Genomic DNA, 16,880 nt, shown 5'->3' on the forward strand with positions numbered 1-16,880 from the left:
GTCAACTGAAACTGGATAAATAGGCTAAACGCTTGCAGTGCAAAGAGCAAGTTCCTTGCTTGGTGTCAAAACCAGGGCCGGCTCCAGCTTTTTTGCCACCCCGGTGGCGAAGAAAAAAAGAAAAATCCGATTGAGCTGCTGCTGAAGTGCCACCGAAGAGGAAGAGAGAGTGAGAAGGACCCGCCGCTGAATTGCCATGGAAGGTCCGGATGTGCCGCCCCAATGACGGACGGAGTGCCGCCCCTTTTTGTTGGCCACCCCAGGAATCCGCTTCCTTCGCTGGTGCCTGGAGCCGGCCCTGGTCAAAACACACTGTTCACCTGAAGAGCAGTCATTCAAAATGTTCATATGCTTAAAGCCCTCTTGTAAGTTTGTGGCAAAGCAAACAGAAAGGGTAGCAGGTGTGACAAAAGTGCTCACGAATAACAGTTCACCCTTCATCCAGCTCTTCCAGTCCTAATGAGAGACAGTGTTTGAGCCCCCATCACTTATGCCAAGGGGAATGAGGGATTTCCCCAGCTCAGGCTGCTTTGCACACATGAGGCATCTGATTTACAGAAGCACTGAGTGTTTGCATCTCCCACTGATTCAGCTGGAATTTGGGTGCTCAGCACCGTTGGAAACAAGCCCTAAATCTCTAGAAAGGAAAGGACATTCTAATTAGAATAGTCCTTCTTTTACTGAGTTGTAACACTCAAGGTCTTTTAAACAGCAACACACAGATTTAAGGAACAAGAGACTCACAGGAAATATGATTTTATCAGCAGTCAGCGGAGAAGGTGCTGAGTTGAAAACTAAATTTGGAAGTGGGTGCTCAAACATATTTAAATAGATCTCCTGTGGTGTAACATATTACAACTTCTGCTACCACACAAAGTACTTCTGATCAGGGCTTTATTACAGCAGAGAATAAAGGACCCCCCCCCAAAAAAAAAAAAAAAAAGGAGCAGTAACTATCATTCCCTGTAGTCAGCCTTTGTATTGCCAGCCTCACCCTCCTGTGCATTTCCTTCTCTCGCTCCTATCTTCCTGCTTTCTTTCAGGCCATTGCCTCTCAGACTCACTGCACCAGGCTTTCATTTCTCATTCAAATTCCACTTCTTCTGTTACATCCACAAATGCTCACCCATGTCTAATGCATTCTGCACTGGACATAACAGAAAACAGGCATCGGATCAGAGTAACATACATCTGCAAGTGCCACCTGTCAGTCAAACCTGGGCATATCAAATGGATTACAATATTCCTAAAAAGACTGCAAAGAGGCGTTCCCCAGTATTGGTGCCAGGCTATCACAAGACATCCTGGGTCATTCTGGGCCAGCTGGGATTTTATGATCCCCTTTTCCGTGACTCAGAGATGAGTCTAGAGTTCAGTATTTAGACCACATGTCAGGAAGAGAGTAGAAACTTCCTTGTTTTTGATTCTGTCCCTTTAAAAGTGTAATTCTGCAGTTGGCTTCTCATGTAGTGTAGTGTGAGATATCACTACATAGCTAATTGTGAGTCCTGTCCATCTGGTTCCATTCTTTGAATGCAAAGTTGTCATCTTTTTAGAATGATTGGACCACAAAAACTGTCAATAAATTACCAGCAAAGGGCACTTATATCTGAAAGTACTGTTAATAAAAATTAGTGTGCCTTAAAGTAGCTTGGCCAAACAGTCAGATTCCTGTTTAATGAGGGTAGCAGAACTTCTGTCAAGTCATGCCCTTCAAAAGTTACAGGTTTGCATTTGCAGATGTGGGTGGTTTCCCATTTTTGCACCAGTGCCAGAGAAGGGCCTTGTGTCAGGAATACCTAATACATAAAAATGTTATGATTATTGATGTTTGTTATTAGAAGCATTTTTTAAGTCACTAACATGACATCTGGCTTTGGTCTTATGTGGGTTTTGATTTCAAGAGGGAGAGGATTGTAGCCCCTGTAGACCTACTCATTGTAAGTCTCCTCACGCTGACCATGACCTCTTGGTTCCTTGATGGGCAAGGACCACTATCTCTAGAATCAGCAGTGGCAGCTGTGGCCTCAAAAACACTGATACCCAAAAGTGCCAGTCACCAAGTCCTTCCCCTTCCCAACTATGAACATGTAAGAAAAACAACACTTTGCATCCATGGATCAAAAAGCACTTTACACGAGTGTGTCAGTATCATTAATCCCATTTTACAGTTAGGGAAGCTAAAGTACAGAGATTGATACTTGTTAGCAGAATCTCCCCAGGCACTGATCACTGGGATGTTCTCTCTTTACATGAAGCCTGTTATCACAAATGCCTAAACAGAAGGGTTTGAATCAATAAACCATCTCCCACTTCTGAGCAGCATAGAAGCAGTGTGTGCAATGCCCACCACCAACAGTTTAACATACTGTTCCATGGCACGTTCGTCACCATGATAACAGGGCAGCTGATGAGAATGTGTAGGCTGGTAGAAGTCTTATGATTTGGGTGATTTACATGTACATGGTGCTAATGACACAGGCCACACAGTGACGATGAACACATTGGGCCTGCTTCTTCCCTGCTCTGCACAGAGCAGGTGTGAAACACCACTAATGCCACACTCACTCTGCACAGGGTGAATGACTGCACAAGCCACAAGGCATGGGAGAATCAGGCCCCTCCTTGTAATCAACAAACACATGAACTCATGTTGTCTAACATTACTGTCTGAAGGCGAAATTTGTGTCTCAGGCTAAAATGGAAGGTGGTTATGATACAGATTACTGTTGATGTGTTTCCAGTTCAGCTTCCCAGGAATACAATGGTGAAATTGCCACAGCGAGGAGTTTGTTCTGTTATCCAGGCTGAAGGGAATTGTGTGAGGTTGGCAATGGACACAGTATAAATGCCAACATAAATGGATATTTTGGGTGAGGGGATTGGTAAAGCAGAAGAAACTAGGCAACTCTCTAGTGACCCCACACAATACTCTAGCCAAGGATGTGAGTAACTTCTGCCCATAAAATTTGCTGATTATCTACCACTTTGAATGTTATGTTGAGGGATAGTCTCAGTTTTGGTCAGTTTGCGGGTTCTCTGTCATATACAAATCCAGAGGCATGGATGGCCCAATACCACTGTAGCTGAAATTTAGAACAGAAGCCACTGTTAGGCCCTTAGTCTTATCAATACTGCCAGACTAGGGTGACCTGCAGGATGACTCTGTTTGTATCATGTAATCCTGAGCGTTTTAGCCCTCTTGAGTTTGCAGGGGCATAGCTCACCAAAACTGAGCCGCCAGCCTTCCAAGAGCTTCCGTTTGGAAACCAGGAGTCCTTGCTGGGAACTGTGGGCCCAGCCTGCTGTCCTCATTAGAGAGCCAGAAATTGATTAATGTGTTGAAAAATATTCTATTATCTCCAGCGCAGTGTTTAGTTTCATGCAGCCAAGGCTGGAGGCAGATGGAGTGTCATTGGTACGTGTGTCAGAACTGACCAGGGAGGGAGAGTTTCAAAAGCTGAACAGAAAAATGCTGGTGGGAGCCTTTTAATTAATTGCTTTAAGATGCAGCACTGTTAACACTGGTAAAGATGCCAAGGGTCCTGTTAGCGCTTCACACTCCTGTTATTACACATGGGTAAGGCATTGTTTCCTCCTCACCCTTCCTTCATGGGGCCATTCTGCATTCACTTGGTTTTCACTGTGTTCTTACTGACTGGAGTGAATTCACTGGGCTGGCCGAATTATTTCCCATGTAGCATCTTTCTGATTAGGTATTAATTAGGCATTAGTTAATACCTGCTTGAAATAATTTATCTTTGGATGTGTCCAGCTTGCAGTGTTACTTATATCAGCATTATACTCATTATTAGACTAACATCATTATAAATGTTCTTCATTACCTGCTAGTTTCCAACATATCAGCCTTGTTTTTGGAAGTGAAAATCACTCCTCCTGAATGCATTATTAATGAATAAGGACTATCTTTATGCAGCACTGGATTATTGTTAGTCACTATTATATGGTTAGTGTTACCTTAACCAGTGCTGGAGCTGAAGTGCTCAGGAGGATTTGGGTTCTAGGGGACAGAGTCTGTGCACTTATCCAGACAAAATAGATCTTTTCCTTCCTGTCCATTTTAGGGCAGATTGTCCGTGTGGTGGCATCAGCATGGAGCTAGAGGGGAGGCTGCATAGGGAAGAGGGAAAATTCCCCTCACCCCGAGGCCACCCCCACCTTTGCTATAGGTTCTCCTCTAGGCTAAATGTCCAGAATCTGGATCTGGGACTGGTGAATCTAGGTGTACACCTTTCATCGGCAGGAGGGCCAATGCTTAGGACTCAAATGGGTGGAAGAGTGCTACTATGGATCAACGGCCATCAAGCCCCAGGTGCCTGGTGGAGGACCGCCTTGGACAATGGCAGGAGCCACATTGCCAAGTTAGCAGGCACTGCGGGGCAGATGCAGCACCCTTCAACCATCGAGCTTCAGCTCTCCATTGGGTAAAGATTGTGGCGTCCCAGAGCGTGCATCCTGCTACTACACACCACGGGTTGCATGTCAAACTATTCTGCGTGGACAATCTAGGGCTGCAGGGATCAGTGTGTCCCCCTGTGCTAGGGGGCTTTGTAGGGATCAGGTCCGCCTGCAGCAGGCCCTGGATACCCTTTGTGCTTGGGGTTGCTGTAGAAGGTAGGGGGAGCCAGTGCTGCACCAGGGCAGTGGGGGCTCCTCTGCCAAGGTTTCCTTGCACATAAAGTAGGATATTTTAACTCTTATTTCAAGAGATGGGTAGCAATATATTGATTTGGGAATGTGAATTACTGTTGTTGGCCTGTCTCATGAGTATAACCAAATCCTGACACTGAGTTTAGGGAAAAAGTTATTTATGCTAGAAGAATGAAGACCATTCTCCCCTGACATGCAGTGTAGTTGTAGCTGTCTTGGCTATTAGAGAGACAAGGTGAGGTGATCTCCTCCTCTTCAGCTCGGTGCAAGCTCAAAAGCTGGTCTCTCACCAACAGCCATTGGGCCAATAGAAGATATGACCTTTCTCCATGCCTGTTCTGCTCGACTTCCGTTTTGATTTTTATGGCTGTAAAACCCCATGTAGAGCTACTTCATAATGTAAATAATATTTAATCAGAGCAGGATACAAGTGGGGGCAAAGCACCTGGCCCCTGTTCACCATCAAAGTTATCAAGCAGGTAGAAGCTTGGTCCTCACTCACTCCCGAGGCCAAATTCACCCCTGGCGCAACGCCACAAACTGCCTGTAATGGAGCTGCCCCAATGACACCCTGTCTCTATCAAGCTAAGTTTTCTGCATCAAGCCCATGTGAGATGGAGGCACAAGGACAAGGCTAAAAACCCTGGGGGGCATTTACTTTGAGCGGTGGGAACTAACTCAGAATGGCACATTTGCACAGGGATAGATGGAAGTTGCTTTTTAGCAGGAAAAAACCATCCGTTACAGACTGTTACAATTCCATGTGCTATCTGAGAGGCAGCAAAGGGCAGCCTGAGCAGCAGTGGCGCCTTGTCTTTGGGAACAAGGAGTTACATTTCAGATCAGAGGTAGGATGTTTCAGCAAGTCAGTATCTCAGAGCTGGGACCTATCTGTCCCAGTGGACCTATCTGTGCTGTGGGAGAAAACAAACAAACCTCTGCTACATCAGGACACACACTACATTTCCCAGCAACCACTCCTTTATGTTTGGCCTCTACAGAGCAGCAACAGGTGCCTCTTTGGGATGAGGGCAAAGGAACAGCCTTGCACCACACAACCCCCATTGCTCAAGGGGTGGGAGACCTGAAGCTGCTGCTGGAAGGCCAGTGGCCTCTACTCATTCACTCCCTGCAGCCATCTGTTTTCAGTGCCTGGATGCTGGAGCCAGTTCTGGGAGCGTGTGCTCTCTGGGTGGTGAGCCTGCTGCCGCTGCGATTCAGTCAGGGAGAGCCAGCCACCTTCATCATTTCCTGCAAACGGTGTCATAAATAACTGACAGCTCCCAGCTGTTTAGAATTATGGTTTCTGATAGAATGACAGCTGCTTCCAATCCTCCAGTAATCACTCCAGCAGTTCTGGAACATTTCAGGAACATAAAAATCATTGGAGATAATTTTGTTTTTGCCTAATTTGGTAAGGCAAGCTGTGATTTAATAGCTATTATGACCTCGAAGGTAGATGACGAGCTGGAAGGCTAGTGTCTCCACACAGCTTTGGGGGCAGGGTTCCAGAGGGACCGTCAAAGTTATTCTGGGGAAGGAGGGACAAGAGGAAACCCTTTTTACCAACTGCTCAAAACTGCATGTTTCAGCACTGTTCTAACTCAGGTCCCTTGTCCATTCACAAGTGAGAATTCTCTTCCCAGAGGCAATAGCCCACAAGGGGATGCAGAAGGAATGTCGCTGTGGAAAACTTTGAGAAGAAATGGTATAAATCAATACATGTGGTCAGGAGTCAGGAGAAAACTGGGGTCATGACAACAGTTGTAGCCTAGTAACTTCCAGGATCCCTCAGCAACACCCCATTCCATTCTGGTGACACCTGCGAGTCTCCCTTCAGTGAGCTCTGATGCTGCTTCAGTAACAATTAAATATATGGGAATAAAAAATCCACTCCCAGATGTAACAAGCACAAGAGTGAATTGGTTCATAGGATCATTAATGCCTCTCTGCACACAAACATGCTTCCTCCTTCTTTAGCGTTGCCTTCTGCCCTCCCACCCACCGCGTTCCTCTGGCTCGAAATTAAATGCCTCCCATTCTGTGTTCCTGTAACACTGCAGCAGTCTCTTATGCACCAAGAGTTCCTCAGCCTGTTTATTTTCTTGCTTGCTTGCAGCAGTGCCATGAATGCTTCTCCCCGCTGTAAGTGACAACAGCTAAGCCTTCCGGGGTGCATTACCATTAGTCCAGGCTTGCAGTAAATGAAAAAGAAGCAGGTTCAGGAGCTCTGAGGACATTAGTGGTGGTTCTGGCAGGAGGCACCAACAGGAAAGAAATTCTATTGGCCAGCAGGAGAGAAATTGACTTTTCTCATGGGTATTGGGTAGCTCAGGCTATATTAGGTAGATACCTCCACCGCCTATGTGTTACCTTTGGCAATAGCCTGCTTGGAGTTAACCTGAAGGTAAAACCCTTTCCTCTGCAAATCTTAATGTGAACAGACTCCTGTGGTCAGGAGTATGCCTGGGACATGTCATCTAGGCACAAGTTCCAGGGTCCCCCTGCATATGGGGTGGAGGAGGCATTTACCCTACTCTCCCCTTCTCAAGGTCAAACCCAAGGTCAGTGGGAAGTTTTTGGAACTTGTACATTTCCTCTTATTGCAGTTTTAAACCAGAGGCCTATAAATTTCTTAGTGTAATAATGCAAAAATCAATAGCTCTCTTTGGAACAATAGCTTTATCTTTCATTTCAGCAGGGCCCAATGCCTCCCCACAGACTCTGTCCCTCTGAATCAGACAAATTACTAACATGGGAGAGTGTGTGGGCTGCTTCCCCTCACCACATGTGGGGGCTTCTTAGTGATATGGGACTTATTTATTTATTCCCAGTGCTGTAAAATTCCAGGACAGTATAGGACAGGTTCCTCTGAAAGGAGCTGTCTTATGCTCATTCTCTTCTCTGACATTCAACCCAAACACAAACCCTTCAGGCCTTTCGTACCAGCAAAGGGGCTCCTAATAGCTCAGGGATTCCAGAGTCTCCACTCTCTGAACAGCCCAGGTTGCATGTTACTGTGCCCCTCCGAGTAGCTTAGAGGAGTCGAGGGGAGGCTGGGCCGCACATTTAGTGCCCACGGAAATGCCTTTTTGCCCTCCCAGTTCAAACGCCCTGAACACCAGTCTGACAGTTTCCAAATGAAATAGAAGTTCTGTATTTGTATTGCAGTAACACCTAGAGACCAGAGCTCCACTGTGCTAGACGCGTACAAACAAATAACAAGGGGGTGGTCCCTGCCCCAGTATTGCTTAGAGACAGGAGCTGGCTACGACAAACGGACACAGGGGCACAAGTTATCGGCAAGGCAATTTCAATCAGTGTCATAAGCCTGTCTCAGCACAAGTGTAGCTGCAGCTCTTTCCTGAAAGCTTTCAGTGCCACTGTACTCTCAGTCCAGCTGAAATAAAATGTCGCCTCCTCGGCGTACATAGCTAAAGCCCTTTGAGCAGAGACACTGCTGAGAGGAAGCTCGTACACTTGCGCCCTTCTGGGCACCACAAGGCCACTGCTGGGAGAAGGCTCACAGCTGTCATTCTGCTGGACGTTGTCAAGGTGCTAACACAAAGGGCCCGCTGCCTCTGGGCACATGGACACACAGAACAAAACATGCGTTTCTGGAGGTGGTGGCACAAGTGTACCTGGTATGTAAATTAAAGTCCAGTGTGCCTGGCACTGATTCTCCGCATCTGGCACACTGGACAGGAAGGTCTGGTCTCACTCACTTGTTTATTTTCCATGGTTTGCCATCACACTGGCTTGAAATATGCATTGAAAGGCAGGATTGTCTTTCACATCTTCCTGGATGTGTGATCCTCAGAAACAAGTTAGCACCAATTCACTTCTATACAGAGTGCAGCCATCAGGGAATCGCTCCCAAATTCACAGCGAAAGAAAGCAATCATGCTTCCAGCGCACTAATCCACTTCACGAGCAGCTCCCGACCCCTCACCTCATGCGGGGGCTCCATTAGGAATGACAAACTGCATTGAAAAATAATAAATAACTACAGGAATTGACAAGGTGGCTGGAGGTCCAAAGGATATGTACCCGAATGTGGAACTCCCTGTTTAATTAGCGCTCCTCTCTCTCCATGTGGCTCTAGCTCTCTCTCACTCACTTTCTGTTCAAGCTAAAGTAAATAGAAAAAAATAAACCCAGCGACAGTAGCGACTTTGGGATTGGAAATTCAGATACGGAAACTTGTTTAATTTAAATACATGCATCAGTATTAATGTAAGCAGAGAATGGAGGGAACGCAGGCTGTTTTTTCTTCATCTAATCTGCACTCTTCCTTTAACCCCATTTTGGAACACACCTTCTGCTACAAGGGTGCGCGTGTGAGAACAGAGAAACTGCTTCAGCCGATGCTGAGTACAGATAGTGCCTGGCCAGCTGGTTGGGTGAAGAATGGGCCTGGGAGGCAGATCTCCACCTCTGCCTCTGCTCGCTCCAGTGAACACCTTCCTCTGGAAGAGCTGCAGGGGTGTAGGGAGATGAAGGCCTGCCTTGTCAAATGCTGTTTGGACTCTCTTGGAACAAAACCACAGTGGAGGGATACGCAGGGTGTTTGGGGTTATGGACAGGCAGATCATTCTACCCTGTCCTGACTGCAATCCTGTGTGCTGGGGAGGACAAAGCTGCTTCCCCATCACTTGCCCCACTGTCTCTGGGGAGGATGGCATTACCAAGAGAATGCCCTGGGTCCTTCCCGCATGCTGCCCTTGCCTCCATCTCCCTCTCCTTCAGGGTTAGGATTCCACAGAAGAGCAGAGAAGTAGCTAGAAGGGAGGTGGTGAGCAATGCAGGGACCCATGAGACTCAGACTGGGCTTGGTGACACCAGCGTGAGTTGCAACCTGCTTTCAACCACTTAAAGTAGAGCTCTTGATTCTTAGTGACTGGAGAGTCAAAGCAGAAGCCAGTCCACAACTGGGACAGGATCCAACTAGCAGATTGAACCGTAATTCAAATATGCTTCTCAACCTCCTAAATTAAGAAGCTTTGTAAAGTGCAGAGAGCAGCTAAGAAGGTTTTCCTTAATGGCATGAGGGAGGGATGCATTCAGAGATATGGTCAACAGGAGACAATTGCAGCTTTGAGAGAAAACAAACATTCTTTACTAAGCTACTTCTGGGCTTTTGGCAGGTCTGAGTTAGTCTTTACCTGAGCACAGCTGCGTAAGAGGAATTGACAACAAATGTATTGTCTTTCTCCAGCTAGCACCTGCTGTGCAGAGCTGCCCAAATGCTGTGCAGACTCTCATGACACTTCACACACCCCTGGGAGGGGGAAGTGTTATCACCCCCATTTTACAGACAGGCGAAACTGAGGCATAGCAGACATGTGACTCACCTAAAGTCAAACAGTGAGTTTGTGGTAGAACCAAAAATAGAACCCAGGAGTCCAGACTCTGTCTACAGCTCTAAGCATGAGCATACAAACCAGTGTTTAAGATGGTGACCTCCCAGCAGCTGGTGTTTGGGAGTCCTGGGCCATCAGTGCTGGGAGGGCTGAGGTGGCCCAGTGTGTTCTGCCTTATGAGGAGACAGTGTCCCAGTGTTTATAGCCCAGCTAGCCAGCCGAGGCAGAAGAGATGGGCCTCAGGAGGACCCGTGTACAGCCCTCAGCAGAAGAAAGTTCATCGCAACGCTAGGTTGAGAAAGAAGTAAAGGGAAATGGCTGAGGATGGGGAGATCCTCAGGCCTTCAAGAGGAGGCTTGAAATTATGATCCCCCTGCATGGGAGAGAAATATACTAAGAAGACAAGTGTCATTGAACATCTGGATCATCTATGTCTCATGGTGAAATCATCAGATACTTTGATTCTCTTTTGTCCTGAAGTGGCAAGCTCTTCTTCGCTATTCACAGAAATGTAAAGAATTCGTTCATCATAGCAATAATGATTTTTTTTCTTTATAATGCAACCATCCACCAAAGGCTCCCAGGCACTTCGCAGTAAACAGTCACAGATGAAATGACAAAAATCATCCAAGATTAACACACATCAGATCAATATCAGGCACTGAATAAGCTAAGCTGTGGAGAAAGTAGAGATTCCCCAACTCATTTCTTGGACCAGACACTAGCTGGGGACTCCTAAATTTGTTCTGTTTGGTCAGAAACATTTTCAGAGTGGAGGAAAGCATAAGGTCTGAGAGCAAAGCTCCAGTCTCCTGTGTGCAGGAGTCGCATACACTGCTGTGCTCCTTGCAGTATGAGCCATAAGTATTGCCATCATAGTCTGAGTGGACCACTGATTCTAGTATTCCACCTCAGACTGGCAAATGCTTCAGAAAAGTGAACAAGTGTGGGATAACCTGCCCCCAAGTGAAGATTTTCCTAGTCCCATCTGTTAGTGAGTGACTCATGCTCTGAAGCAGGAGGGTTTTAGTCCTTATACAAGGGTTTTTAGCCTATCTAATGCAATTAATAATGAGAGTATTATCTCTATAAATTTCTGATCCTGCAAAGGTCCTGACCTCAACAGTGTCTTGTATCAGGGAGTTCCACAGGCTAAATATATGCTGGGTAAATTCTGTATTTGTTTTTTCTGCCTTTCAGTTTTATTAAATATTCTTGTGTTAGTATGATGAGAAGGCAAATAGGAGTGTACAGTCTACCTTCTACACCATTCAGCAGTGTCCAGCTCTGTCTACAATGGGGATGAAGGAGAGTAGTCTGTTGCGCATCAAAGCATCAATCCTGATTACATCTTCCTTCCTCAGAAAGAGCTTGTGTTGTTTAGAGAAAATCTGTCAAGCTGTTAGCTCAGTCTGGAATCCCCAGTCTCTTTCTCATCCAGGCCCTGAACGGATGGCACATTCCCCTCCCCCTCTTTGGTCTCCTTTGAATGCTAGTGTATGATGCCATAACAGAGTGTGAAACATGAGTCCATCTGGTTAATGAGAAGGAGCCAGCCCAGCATTGTACTGCAGTTAGCAAATCCCACGGCAGAGAAGGGACAGTCTCAGCCATCAGCAGAAGACCAGGCTGCAGCAGACGTATTCGTTCACTCAGAAAATGTTGTGTTAGAACTGTGAATATAGTGAGACGACTCCTGAGCCTGACATGCGCTTGGGAGAAGGTGACAGAGTGTCCATCTGCATTGATATAGCACTTATCAACACAGAATATAAGCACATGTATGAGACCTCTGTTTATATTGCACTCAACTTGGAAGCAAAAGGAAGCCTCAGAAAAGTGTCAGGTTACAAAGCAAAGGGATGCTAACAGCTGTCCCCTGTGCTCTTTCTGTGACCTATAGAATAGAGATAATACTGCTGTAGCTCACAGGGCTGTTGTGAGGTCTAATTAACTAGTTTGAGCACGTAATGTGCTAGGTGAGTGCTAAGCATCATTATGATTACTTGGAGCTGTGAGAAGTGGGCAGGAGGAGACACGATGCCCTGTAGATAAGGACCTGTGTATTGCACAGCAAGTGGGATGTAAATTGTTTGCAAAGTCCCTGAATTCTGTGGTGGGCTAGAGATTCTGCAGCAGCTTTCCATAAATGAGTGGAGGAGTGTAGTGAATTAAATACAAAAATGATTAACATAATCAGTACAGTACAGAAATGCCTGTGTCAATATTAAATTCAGTGTATTTTTGTAGTGACTGATAGCTGCATCATAGCAGTAAGGAGAAGCTGGAGATTTGGCATCTGGGACTTTTGGCACCTGGGATCGTGGGAGGCAGCTTGGGATAAGCACATTAGAGACCGTTTCTGTTAAAATGATCAGCAGCAAAATGGTTAACAAGACTGAAATTTGTATTTGTGGCATTAGGTTTCAGAATGAACAAACCATTAGGATAGATAGGGCACTTCATCCCTCTCAGAACTTTGGTTTCAGGCTGTCTGCAAACTCAAGCAGGCATCACTGTATCAGTTATATTCTATTCTCCACAGCCATGTGGATTTGATGTTTCTTTTTTTTAAAACGAAAGCATAGGTTATGAGTACAGGTCTGAAGGGTGGGGATTTCCCAGCAAATTCTACAGACAGGGAATCTTGCAACACAGGGGCCCTGCTTGTAGGCATTTAGGGCATCATGCTGGGTTCAACCTCAGGCAAATCTCCAGCTACGTGCACGCAGGAATGAGTGATGGCTTATTCCCACCAGTACAGTGTAGAGTGTCTTTCTTACCCTCCTCCCTGCATGAGTCTCAGAGCTCTCCTCTCACACCAGTTGTGCAATGGTGTATTTCCTCTGACTCCTGGCTGAGCCTGGTGGAAGTTAGGGGAGAATCAAGCTACCACCTTCATACAGAGCTTTGGGAGGGCAGCGTGTACCAGACAGCCTATTATCCAACGGGAATTGGCACTTTTGATTGCTACAGTAGAACTTTCAGAATTTCCCACCTAATGCTTCTGTCATGTGAGTGACTGTTATTATGCATCTCGGAAACTGTCGCTTTCTTCTAGCACTGCACAAGGAACTATGGGACAGACGCACAGTGACACTATGGCTACGTCTTCCCTGCCAAAAAAGGTGTTGTTAAGCAGGATAGCTAGCTAGTGCACATTAGTTCACTGTAAAATCCTAGTGGCATAAGAACATGAGAACGGCCATACTGGGTCAGACCAGAGGTCCATCTAGCCCAGTATCTGTCTACCGACAGTGGCCAATGCCAGGTGCCCCAAAGGGAGTGAAGCTAACAGGCAATGATCAAGTGATCTCTCTCCTGCCATCCATCTCCATCCTCTGATGAACAGAGGCTAGGGACACCATTTTTTACCCTTCATGGCTAATAGCTATTTATGGACTTAGCCACCATGAATTTATCCAGTTCCCTTTTAAACATTGTTATAGTCCCAGCCTTCACAACCTCCTCAGGTAAGGAGTTCCACAAGTTGACTGAGCACTGTGTGAAGAAGAGCTTCCTTTTATTTGTTTTAAATCTACTACCTATTAATTTCTTTTGGTGACCCCTAGTTCTTGTATTATGGGAATAAGTAAATAACTTTTCCTTATCCACTTTCTCCACATCACTCATGATTTTATATACCTCTGTCATATCTCCCCTTAGTCTCCTCTTTTCCAAGCTGAAGAGGCCTAGCCTCTTTAATCTTTCCTCGTATGGGACCCATTCCAACCCCCTAATCATTTTAGTTGCTCTTTTCTGAACCTTTTCTAGTGCTAGAATATCTTTTTTGAGGTGAGGAGACCACATCTGTACACAGAATTCGAGATGTAGGCGTACCATGGATTTATAAGGGCAATAAGATATTCTCAGTCTTATTCTCTATCCCCTTTTTAATGATTCCTAACATCCTGTTTGCTTTTTTGACCGCCTCTGCGTGGACATCTTCAGAGAACTATCTGCGATGACGCCAAGATCTTTTTCCTGACTTCTTGTAGCTAGATTAGCCCCCATCATATTGTATGTATAGTTGGGGTTATTTTTTCCAATGTGTATTACTTTACATTTATCCACATTAAATTTCATTTGCCATTTTGTTGCCCAATCACTTAGTTTTGTGAGATCTTTTTGAAGTTCTTCACAATCTGCTTTGGTCTTAACTATCTTGAGTAGTTTAGTATCATCTGCAAACTTTGCCACCTCACTGTTTAGCCCTTTCTCCGGATCATTTATGCATAAATTGAATAGAATTGGTTCTAGGACTGACCCTTGGGGAACACCACTAGTTACCCCTCTCCATTCTGAGAATTTACCATTAATTCCTACCCTTTGTTCCCTGTCTTTTATCCAGTTCTCAATCCATGAAAGGACCTTCCCTTTTATCCCATAACAGCTTAATTTACATAAGAGCCTTTGGTGAGGGACCTTGTCAAAGGCTTTCTGGAAATCTAAGTACACTATGTCCACTGGATCCCCCTTGTCCACATGTTTTTTGACCCTTTCAAAGAACTCTAATAGATTAGTAAGACATGATTTCCCTTTACAGAAACCATGTTGACTGTTGCTCAACAGTTTATGTTTTTATATGTGTCTGACAATTTTATTCTTAACCATTGTTTCGACTAATTTGCCCGGTACCAACATTAGACTTACTGGGCTGTAATTGCCGGGATCACCTCTAGAGCCCTTTTTAAATATTGACGTTACATTAGCTAACTTCCAGTCATTGGGTACCGAAGCCGATTTAAAGGACAGGTTACAAACCTTAGTTAATAGTTCCACAACTTCACATTTGAGTTCTTTCAGAACTCTTGGGTGAATGCCATCTGGTCCCGGTGACTTGTTAATGTTGAGTTTATCAATTCCAAACCTCCTCTAGTGACACTTCAATCTGTGACAGTTCCTCAGATTTGTCACCTACAAAAACCAGCTCAGGTTTGGGAATCTCCCTAACATCCTCAGCCATGAAGACTGAAGCAAAGAATCCATTTAGTTTCTCCGCAATGACTTTATCATCTTTAAGCATTCCTTTTGTATCTCGATCATCAAGGGGCCCCACTGGTTGTTTAGCAGGCTTCCTGCTTCTGATGTACTTAGAAAACATTTTGTTATTGCCTTTGGAGTTTCTGGCTAGCCGCTCTTCAAACTCCTCTTTGGCTTTTCTCATTACACTCTTGCACTTAAGCAGGCAGCAAAGCACAGTAGCTTTTACCATGATGTAAGTAGGTGAGCTCAACTGCAGGTGGGAGGTAGAGTGTTGACCTTGCCTGGATACCTCACAGTAAAAGCTGCCTGTGCCTTGTCTCCAGCATGGGCTAGATACTTGAGTAATTACCCAGGGTTCTGGGTGGTCTTGTGTAGCCTGTGCTCCTGCAGCTTCACTGCCCTGGTACTTGAGTGAGTTAGCTTAATCCTAGCTGGAGTCTGTCTACACAAGCTACAGTCACACCCTGTGATTGCACTGTGCATATCCTGAGTCTCATTTCTACTACTTGGGCAATGTAATGAGGCTGGAAAATGAATTTGTGGTGTAAAAGAGAATGAGCCCTGTGTTAGAAAAAAGAAAACAGCATTCTCGTTAAAACTACTCTGCCTCCCTGCTTGCCTGTGCAGCTTCTGCCCATGACCTTGCCCAGCCCTCTCCTGTCTGGCTTCCTGCTAGAAGCCCCACACATAGGCCTTGTCTTAGTTAGGAGTCAGAGTGCCTTTCCTGGGGGTGCCAACCTGTTCTTGAGTTTCTGAATCTGTCACTGTCTCATGAGCTGCCTACTGCTGTGAAACCTCTTACCCATGTTTCGGAGAACGGAAGGGTGTGTGGTTAAGTCACAGGTCAAGCTGTTAGAAGACCTGGGCTCTGTTCTCAGCTCTGTTTAAAAGCTTCCTATGTGGCCTTGGGTAAATCACTTCTTTCTGTGCCTGTTTTCTCAGCTGTAAAATGGGGATAATGCCACTTCCCTAACTCACTGGGGCATTGAGGCTACATTGAACACCTGCACATGGGGCGGAGGTCCTGGGACTGTACCACAGAGTGTTGTTATTAATTGTTGTTGTTGATGGGCGGGCAGCTGCTGTGCTGTAACACGGTTTATCGGGCTGCTCCGAATGGTCTCACTGATAACTAAGGCTCTCCTGTCTCTGTGGCACCCACCTGCTGTCTCTCGTCTCAGACTGTAAGCTCTTTCGGGCAGGGATCATCTCGTTATGTGCTTGTGCGGCACTGAGTACAATGGGGCCTCAGTCCCTGACCTCAGTGGGAGTAGGACAGGCCCATAAACAAGGGCCTGCACTGAAACAGGCACCAGGGACCCAGGTGGGTGATGGGGAAAATGGCACTTTAGGCAGTTGTAACTAGGTAGAAAAGAGGGAGAAGGGGAACTTTTCCTGAACTCGCACAATCTGGTATGCACTCCACAAAGAGAAGAGAGCATTGCTTTGAATCAAAAGCAGAAGGTTAAGAAAAGTATTAATATATTGGAGGGTCTGTACACAAATGAAGGTGCTGCTAGAAATGACTGTGACCTAGTGGGCACCACCAAAGCCTGGACTGATGATTCTTATAGCTGCATTGTTGGCATAGATGGGAAGAATCCCAGGAGAGACTGAAAGGGAGTAAGTGGCGGAGGAGGGTGGTGCTGAATGTGAACTTTAAAGCTCTGCTAGATGAAACACTAGGATGTGCACAATGGAGAACAATCCGTCACTGGGCCAAGGCGTGGGGAAGAGGACTGGCTGGGTCCCAATAGCCTTTTCCCATCTCTGGATTTTATGATTTTGTACTTAATCTAGAAATGAAAAAATTGTCCCAGTTTTCCCAGGAACAGACAAACTCCTCATTTACTGCCCCTC

At 45.8% G+C, this 16,880-nt stretch overlaps 2 protein-coding genes across 3 annotated transcripts in view; both read right to left on the reverse strand.

Annotated features, from left to right (window-relative positions):
* LOC115636335 (protein ABHD15-like) overlaps positions 1-16,880 on the reverse strand; it is a 575,307-nt gene that overhangs the window by 142,343 nt on the left and 416,084 nt on the right. The gene's annotated exons all lie outside the window — the stretch shown is intronic.
* Positions 1-16,880, reverse strand: part of RTN4RL1 (reticulon 4 receptor like 1) — an 80,432-nt gene that overhangs the window by 5,029 nt on the left and 58,523 nt on the right. The window contains exon 1 of one of the 2 annotated variants that reach the window (XM_030536272.1): positions 995-1,091. The exons of the other annotated variant lie outside the window; for it this stretch is intronic. The gene's annotated coding sequence lies outside the window, so the exon portion shown is untranslated. Of the gene's footprint in view, positions 1-994; positions 1,092-16,880 lie in introns of those variants that run through there. 2 annotated transcript variants of the gene reach the window in all.

This window comes from Gopherus evgoodei, chromosome 17 (assembly GCF_007399415.2).
Source record: "Gopherus evgoodei ecotype Sinaloan lineage chromosome 17, rGopEvg1_v1.p, whole genome shotgun sequence".
Lineage (NCBI taxonomy): Eukaryota > Metazoa > Chordata > Testudines > Testudinidae > Gopherus > Gopherus evgoodei.